We start from the raw sequence: 8,125 nt of genomic DNA on the forward strand, positions 1-8,125 counted from the left end.
GTGCTGCTGTGCTGCTGTGCTGCTGTGCTGCTGTGCTGCTGTGCTGCTGTGCTGCTGTGCCTGTCTCTTATACACATCTAGATGTGTATAAGAGACAGATATAATATAATATAATAATATAATATAACGTAACATAATATATTATAGTATTTTATGTAATTAACTCGAAAAAATGTTTATATCTTTTTAATGAATTCTTCAACGAGCATAATCTATTTTTATTTCTCTCCATTCAATAGATAAAAATATAAAATGAATTTTGCTGATTTATTCACAAGATTAATAATGTGCCATGGCCGCGTTATGCACGGCCAACCGCCAACACCTATAGATCGGCTGATCTTTCTCTTTAAAACATAACAATTAAAAAGCAAAGTTGACTATTTTCAATTCTGTCAAATAATCCAAGTTTAAATTCAAGTTGATCCTAAGTTGGAACTCGAATCCAGGGATTCTGCTTCATTCAGTTGAAGGAGGTGAGTGAGTATGGATGTGTTTTTAATTGCTTAATTCCTTAATTTATACCATTATATATCTCATATATAATATATGTTTTCAAATAACTGTGAGTAACTTCTTTAACTTCCATTTTCATAATTTTTGCCTAAAAAATTAACTTATTTTTTCCTACAGTAAAGGAGATTATTTTATTTATAACAAGGTTTTTTTTGTACACAAATTTTTGGATGTGAAATCGTGCCCTGCTCTTAAGAGAGATTAGATGATTAAATATTTTGTATGCCGATTAACAGCATGAAAATAATTCAAATTTTTAATACACTAATTATTCACTATATACACCTATACATTATATACACTATACATTACTTGGCTCAAGATATATGCAACATAACTGTATATGTATGACCGTCCACGAAATCCTATTAACATAACATTCGTTCAGTCCAGCTATCAAGATATAATACCTATATAGTATAAATGATGCAATTTACTATATATAATATCAATTTATTACAAAGTGCCTATATAGTTCTCATATACTGCAATACTTTAGGCCTAACTGAGCTGTGAAATATATAGCCAATATAGTGGAGGCGCAGAAATATTCAAGAACTCAAGTAATAAAAAGTATAACGTTTCAATCTAACGACTGAGTTATACTAAAACGAAAAGTTATTCTTACGACTAAGTTATTTCAACGACAGGTTATTCTTACGACTAAGTTATTTCAGCGACGTGTTATTCTTACGACTAAGTTATTTTAACGGCCGGTTATTCTTACGACTTCGTTTTTCCAACGACAGCTTATTCTTACGGCAGGTAAATTTTACGACTAGTCATTTTAATAATGTTATTCTTACGACTAAGTTATCCGTACGACTTCTCACACGCGTCTCGCAGGCTTTGTGTTGGCGCCATAAGAAGAGCTATAACAACTTTACGACAGATGACCTAATGTCGTTAACGACTTTAAAGAAAAGCTGGGATTTCTTTGGGGGAGGGAACTTGGCTGTGTTCTATACAAATCACACATCATACATAAAGTATACACATCATACATTATTCATGATAAATTTAAAAAATACATTATACACAGTATATACGCATCATACATTAATCATAGTGAATTTTCAAAATACTTTATACACAATGTATACGCATCATACATAATTCATTATGAATTTTCATAATACATTACACATAATGTATACTAAAAATTTAAAAGCAAAAAATCGTCCACAAAAATTCATATCTTTATAGAAAACGTTCGTACGTTTTCTATAAAGATATGAATTTTTGTGGACTATTCTTTGCTTTTAAATTTTTAGTCAACTGGCGATTTAAACAAATAAGTGACATTAATACATAATGTATATCTATGTACTGTACGATAGACAATGTATGCGCATCATACATTATTGATGATGAATTTTCATAATACATTATACACAATGTATATCTATGTACTGTACAATGTACATACATACATTCTACACTCAGTATACAGTATACACAACACCCAGTATACACAGTATACAGCTCGGCTGGTCAGCCTCGTTGCCATTTTTTGGAGGCCGGTGACGCTGACTGCTCCCCTCTGACCAGTTAGAGGGAAACCCGCGAGGGGGGTGAGGGTAACCCTCAGCAGGGGGGGGGTGGGAAATAGTTTCGGGGTGAGGGTAGCCTTGGGGGGGGAAGAGGGGAGAGGTCAATTCACTGGGGAAAATACACGAAAATGTAAAAAGAGCGGGCAACGAGGGATAAGATGGAGGATGGGAAGAAATACTAAAAAATGAATTAGTACAGTGAAATGTGTTTATTAGATTCGATGAAATAAAATCTTATTCAAACTGAAAAATTAACATATTCCGTAAGTTTAAATTCTAATGCAACGGATGTGCAATTTCATAAATAGTCAAACAATGTAAGAAATTCAGAAGAGATTTTGTGTATTTATGTACTTTTTAAGCGGAGTAAATATTATTGATAACAAGCATTAATTACAAGCAATTATTAATTTTCACCGAAAACCCATGCTAAACTGCAAATAAATAGTTTACTTTCGGTCAATTTTGAAATGCTATATAGAAAACACTTTTTCCCATCTACTATCCAAGTTAGTATGAGACAAAAACAAAAAACATCTCACATAACGGCAACACCACAGTTTAACTGAATTAAGGCTAATATTAACCGTAAAACTGAAGCCGAATTATCGTATTTACGAACGGCAGAACAACTCACAAATTCTTCAGCCAAATTCAAATCTGCTGAAACATATAAAGTTTACCCGTAAATTCGTTCACACTTGAATTAATTTACCCCAAATTTATTTACCATCAAATTCATTTTCAGTAGAATTCATTTACCTCCGAATTCATTTTCCCTCAAATTCATTTACCCTCGAATTCAATTACCCTTGAATTCATTTACCCTCGAATCGAATTCATTTGCACTCGAATTCATTTACCCTAGTATTCTCTTACCCTCGAATTCATTTACCCTCGAATTCATTTGCCCTCGAATTCAATTACCCTTGAATTCATTTACCCTCGAATCGAATTCATTTGCACTCGAATTCATTTACCCTAGTATTCACTTACCCTCGAATTCATTTGCCCTCGACTTCAATTACCCTCTAATTCATTTACCCTAAAATTCATTTACCCTCTAATTCATTTACACTCGAACTCATTTATCCTTGATTTCATTTACTCTTGATTTCACTTACACTCGAAGTAGTTTACTCTCGAGTTAATTATACCTCTAATTCATGTTTCCTAGAATTAATTTATTTTACAATTCTTCAACCCTTGAATTCATTTACACTTGAATTCATTTAACTTAATATTCATCAGCCTTCGAATCCATTAATCCTCCTATTCATTGGCCTTCGAATTCATGAGCCCCTGAATTCGTTAACCCTCGTATTCATCAACCCTTAACATTTACCCTCACATTCAGTAAACTTGACTTGCTGGTAGCAGCTCTTCGAGATATTTTTTGCAGCATTATTTTCCTTTGTTGAACTCGCTGACCTCTCGCTTCCCCTCATCTCCCTTATTTGCACCTCATTTCCCCTCGTCTCTTCCCCTTTTCCCTCGTCTAATCGCATAGCCCCTCGTCTCATCCCCTTTCCCCTCGTCTCATCCATTTTTCCCTCATCTCATCCCATACAATTGGAGTAGTTTTCTTCTCATCCCATATCCCCCTTTTCTTCTTATCCCATATCCCCTTGTCTCTTCCCTATGCCCTCGTCTCATCCCACGGCCCCTCGTCTCATCCCATATCCCCTCGTCTCATCCCCTTTCCCCTCACTCCCCTCTCTCCCTGCCTTCCCCCCTGACGGATGCCGAGCGTCCGAGGCTCCCACAACGACCCGCTGGGGAGTCCTGACCTTTTGGGGAGTGGCGGCCCCACAGCGGCCTACTGTAGGCCTACGGGCGCAGGAATAGGCCGGTCACTGCACCACAGCGGCCTACTGTAGGCCTACGGGCGCAGGAATAGGCCGGCCACTGCACCACAGCGGCCTACTGTAGGCCTACGGGTGGCAGGCCTAGGCCCGTAGGCCTACATATATGTATATAGGCCTAGGCCCAGCAGGCCTATGGCCGGTCATTGAGTAAAGGCTCGCCTTGCTCCCTTTTCCACAAACCCTCTCTATCCTCCACCCTCTTCCATCATAACCCCCCTCATCCTTTTCTTATTCATTTCCCGAATCCATGGAGAAACTGGAAAGAGAAAAATATTATAATAGATGATACATGTTGCATTAATTTCCTACGTCAGAATGTAGCAATAATTACCTCCCTATGTAGGTAAATGCATCAATTACCTAATTGATAATATTAGTATCATTAATTTTTGTTATCGTTTTATCACCGCAATATTTCAAGACTTTGATTACATTAATTTTCAATTTATCTTATAGTACTGACAATCTTTTATTCATTAAACTAAAACATATTGAGACTTTACTCTGTAATATCATCATTATTTGTCTTTAATGTTAGGGTCAAAGTTTAATCAATATCTTCGACATCATCCTATAGTTAGTGTTAGTGATCGTGGATAACCACAATCCATACACTAACCACTAATGTTTAGTGTTGGTTGAAATTAAGTAGAAGAAGATAAAATTAGCATCAGTTATATCAGTTCTTTCTGCTTATTCTCATTTATTTCTAAATTTTATGTAAAATGGTTCATAAAGTTTATTAAATGAAACAAACGTAACTTTAGTGAAAAACATTGTATTGTAAAGTGCTTGTAAAAGTTATTTCACATCACACATGCTGGTCTAGTTCACGTACACGGAACTGGTTCTTCGTTGAAACTTTTTTATGGAGGATTTATTTCCTAACAGACAAACTTCTGAACTTCCAACTTCGGTTCAGCGCCAAAACTTAAGTTGCTTTTTCACACTTTCAAGAGAATGACCTCCTCCAGATGACCTGATAATTTAACCAGGGTATATCGATCACTGCAAGTATCAACAACAAAGTTATCAACAGCAAGCAAGTATCAACAACAACAGTATCTATCCCCAAGTTATCAACAGCAAAGTCTTCAAGGCGACACTCAACTTTATCCTTAGGCCGCCTATGAACTGTGCTGGCTGCTTCTTGTAATTTTTTTTGAGCGGAAAAGGTTTCGTTTTGCCCATTCGACTCTAAAATCATTGGAACATCATCTTGGTCTCATTAATATTTGCATTTTTAGTTTTTCTTTTTGGAAACATTGTTGACATCATTATGATTTATTGAATGTTTGAGCCAAAATTATCACAATTATAGGCGGAAGTTAGCACAAAATTTTGGAATAGCATTATTTTTTAAATAACATATGCGACAGCCTTAAAACACCAATAATGCCTGAAATATTGTATATTATTTCGCAACCATATACCTTTGTTTATCTCTTCAATAGTTAGTGTTTACAAGTAAAAGTTTGGAGTGAACAACTTTCTAACTGTAAAGATGCCGCAGCACTGGAGTTGTCGAGACATTTTTATTTACTCCCAACCCACTTCATCTTCTCCCATTTGTTCCCCTCATGTTCTCACTTCATCTTCTCCCATTTGTTCCCTCATGTTCCCACTTCATCTTCTCCCATTTGTTCCCCTCATGTTCCCACTTCATCTTCTCACATTTGTTCCCCTCATGTTCCCCTCATGTTCCCCTCATGTTCCCCTCATGTTCCCCTCATATTCCCACTCATCTTCTCACATTTGTTCCCCTCATGTTCCCCTCATGTTCCCCTCATGTTCCCCTCATGTTCCCCTCATATTCCCACTTCATCTTCTCACATTTGTTCCCCTCTTTGTTCACAGGAGACAAAGAAGGGAAGAAATGTTCCCTCGGCCAGCGGGGCTTCTCCGCTGCCTCCAAAATGAGGGGAAAAATGAAGCCAAAGTCCGAGGGTAAGTCGAGGGGAATCTCTTAGCCGGACACTGCGACGGTCTGACCCCGAGGGGGGGAGGGCTGTGGGGGAAAGGTGAGGGAGAGGGAAATTTGGGCTGGGGAAAGGGGGAAAGAGAAAGTTTGGCTAGGGGAAATTGGGAAAGAGGAAATTTGGCTAAGGGAAAGTCAGAAAGAAAAATTTGGGTTGGGTAAAGGAATGAGAAAGTTGGGCTGGGAAAAGGGGGAAAGAGAAAGTTGTGCTGGGGAAAGGGGGAAAGAGAAAGCTTGGCTAAAGGAAAGTGGGAAAGAGAAAATTTGGCTAAGGGAAATTAGGAAAGAGAAAATTTGGCTACGGGAAAGTGGGAAAGAGAAAGTTTGGCTTGGGGAAAGAAGGGGAGAGAAAATTGGGCTGGGAGCTGTGTGTGGAATGGGCAAAGTAAAAGGGGGAAATAAGGTGGGGAAAATTTTGCTGGGGGAATGGAGGAAATGTTGGGCTGAGGGTGAAATGGGGAAAAGGGAAAGGAAAAGTGGGGGAAATGAGGGGAGTCATGACAGAAGTGCTGCAGTTTACACTCTGTCCAGAATTTCAGCGCAAAATTCTCAAGAAAAAAAAATGTCTTGAGTTTCTGGCCTGTTGGACGGCCGGAAAATTTTTTATAATTCTTTTTCAAAAGTCGACGGGTCAAGAAACGCGTTGATGAATGAACATGAATTTGCATTCAGTTGACACAGTTAACAGTGTTTTTTTACAGCGCGTTGTTGTTTACAGCGCGTTGTTGTTTACAGCGCGTTGTTGTTTACAGCGCGTTGTTGTTTACAGCGCGTTGTTGTTTACAGCACTTATACTTTTTTCGCGAGTGTAATTTCCCTGAGTTTTTCATATCTGATTATTTCAAAAACAATTCCTTCTTTCCGTTTTTTTTTTCTTTACCTCTTTTAACTTCCTAAGTTTTACCTCTATTAGTTGTTGCATTCATTAATGTTTTAGAGGCAATATTCACTTTATTTCATTAATATTTTGATGGCAATATTCACTATATTTCTTTGATATTTGGAGGCACTATTCACTATTTTTCATCAATATTTTTGAGGCACTATTCACTATTTTTCATCAATATTTTTGAGGCAATATTCAATTTTTCATCAATATTTCGGAGGCAATATTCACTATTTTACATCAATATTTTGGAGGCAATGTTCACTTTTTTCATCAATATTTTGGAGGAAATATTCACTACTTTACATCAATATTTTGGAGGCAATGTTCACGATTTTTCGCCAGTCTTTTCATAGCAATTGACATTTGCCACTGGCAATTCCAAGATATGAACAAATTCAATTTTATTTGAATTATATATTTTGATATCTATAATTGTGTTGTAATTAGCGATGATGTAAACATTAATTTACTTACATGTATAAATTCAGTATAGGGACTATAAGTACAATTTTTGTAAAGTTTTGTAAAGATACAGTGCTAGTTTTAGTTAAAACGATAGTGAAGTACTCTTCATCTCAAGTTCTACTGTAATTTACTTTTGACATTTTATAAAAATCCCTAATTAAATTATCAAAATTGATTTTGTAAGAAAAATAAAAATCGTACCACAATATAGAGTCAAGCTAAATAATATATCACACACAATAATATACAGTAATATTGTATATTATTGTGCATGTACCCTGATTGAATAATCAAAATTATTTTGTATTAAAAATAAATGTTGCACAGCGATATACAGTCAAGCTAAAAACTATAGAACACACAATTATATACAGTAGCACTGTTTTTTATGGTATATGTATATGCATATTATACAATAACAATTCAAAAGATAACAATAGGCAGAGGAGGCTGTATTAATGTATTCGAGTGAGTTTGTATGTTTGTGTGACTCCATCTTAGGCTCTGTGTGACTGATCAATACAAGCAATCAATATTGCGAACTGCTGGACATCGCATCTGTCCTGTCTGCTCCCGTCTACCCTCACCCTGTCTACCCTCACTCCCGTCTACCCTCACTCCCGTCTACCCTCACTCCGTCTACCCTCACCCCGTCTTTTCTCACCCTGTCTACCCTCACCCCGTCTACCCTCTCCCCGTCTACCCTCACCCCGTCTACCCTCACCCCGTTTACCCTCACCCCGTCTACCCTCACCCTGTCTCTTATACACATCTAGATGTGTATAAGAGACAGGTATATAGGGGCTGTTGGGGCGCGTATCCATGATACTTATCGTGTCGGGATATTGTATATAGG

The 8,125-nt window shown here is 37.0% G+C and overlaps 1 long non-coding RNA gene across 1 annotated transcript in view; it reads left to right on the forward strand.

The window, feature by feature from the left end:
* The first annotated feature begins 390 nt into the window (after positions 1-390).
* Positions 391-8,125, forward strand: part of LOC125177948 — a 13,022-nt gene continuing 5,287 nt past the window's right edge. The window contains exons 1-2 of the long non-coding RNA XR_007156723.1: positions 391-476; positions 5,795-5,884. This is a non-coding gene — a long non-coding RNA (uncharacterized LOC125177948). The remainder of the gene's footprint in view (positions 477-5,794; positions 5,885-8,125) is intronic.

Source organism: Hyalella azteca, unplaced genomic scaffold (assembly GCF_000764305.2).
Source record: "Hyalella azteca isolate HAZT.00-mixed unplaced genomic scaffold, Hazt_2.0.2 contig5927, whole genome shotgun sequence".
Classification (NCBI taxonomy): domain Eukaryota; kingdom Metazoa; phylum Arthropoda; class Malacostraca; order Amphipoda; family Hyalellidae; genus Hyalella; species Hyalella azteca.